We start from the raw sequence: 1,110 nt of genomic DNA on the forward strand, positions 1-1,110 counted from the left end.
TTGGTACTGAATAATGCATTGCATTTTTCGGGGCGCTGATCATCGCATTGATTTGATCCGCTGTGATTTTGAGCACCGTGAGGTTAGGCCGTCGTCGGCAGGTACTCACGTTAATATTGGCTTTAGATGTCCCCATCTGTAAAGAGCCGACACCACATGGTGATATATTTGCATATAAGTACTAATTAATTTTCATATAAATACTAATTGTATGAATTCATACAAGTAAATAATTTTCATAGAAATACTAAATAATTTTCATATAGATACTAAATAATTTTCATATAGGTACTAAGTTTATGAATTCATACAAGTAAAAAATTTTCATATAAATACTAATTGTATGAATTCATGCAAGTATATAATTTTCATATAAATACTAAATAATTTTCATATAAATACTAAACAATTTTCATATAGGTACTAAGTTTATGAATTCATACAAGTAAAAAATTTTCATATAAATACTAAATAATTTTCATATAGATACTAAGTTTATGAATTCATACAAGTAAATAATTTTCATATAAGTATTAATTAATTTTCATATAAATACTAATTGTATGAATTCATGCAAGTAAATAATTTTCATATAAATACTAAATAATTTTCATATAAATACTAAATAATTTTCATATAGATACTAAGTTTATGAATTCATACAAGTAAAAAATTTTCATATAAATACTAAATAATTTTCATATAGATACTAAGTTTATGAATTCATACAAGTAAATAATTTTCATATAAGTACTAATTAATTTTCATATAAATACTAATTGTATAAATTCATACAAGTAAAAAATTTTCATATAAATACTAAATAATTTTCATATAGATACTAAGTTTATGAATTCATACAAGTAAAAATTTTCATATAAATACTAAATAATTTTCATATAGATACTAAGTTTATGAATTCATACAAGTAAATAATTTTCATATAAGTACTAATTAATTTTCATATAAATACTAATTGTATGAATTCATACAAGTAATTAATTTTCATATAAATACTAATTACTTTTCATATAAATACTAATTAATTTTCATATAAATACTACGTAATTTTCGTATAGATACTAAGTTTATGAATTCATACAAGTAATT

Source organism: Zeugodacus cucurbitae, chromosome X, assembly GCF_028554725.1.
Source record: "Zeugodacus cucurbitae isolate PBARC_wt_2022May chromosome X, idZeuCucr1.2, whole genome shotgun sequence".
NCBI classification, from domain to species: Eukaryota; Metazoa; Arthropoda; class Insecta; order Diptera; family Tephritidae; genus Zeugodacus; species Zeugodacus cucurbitae.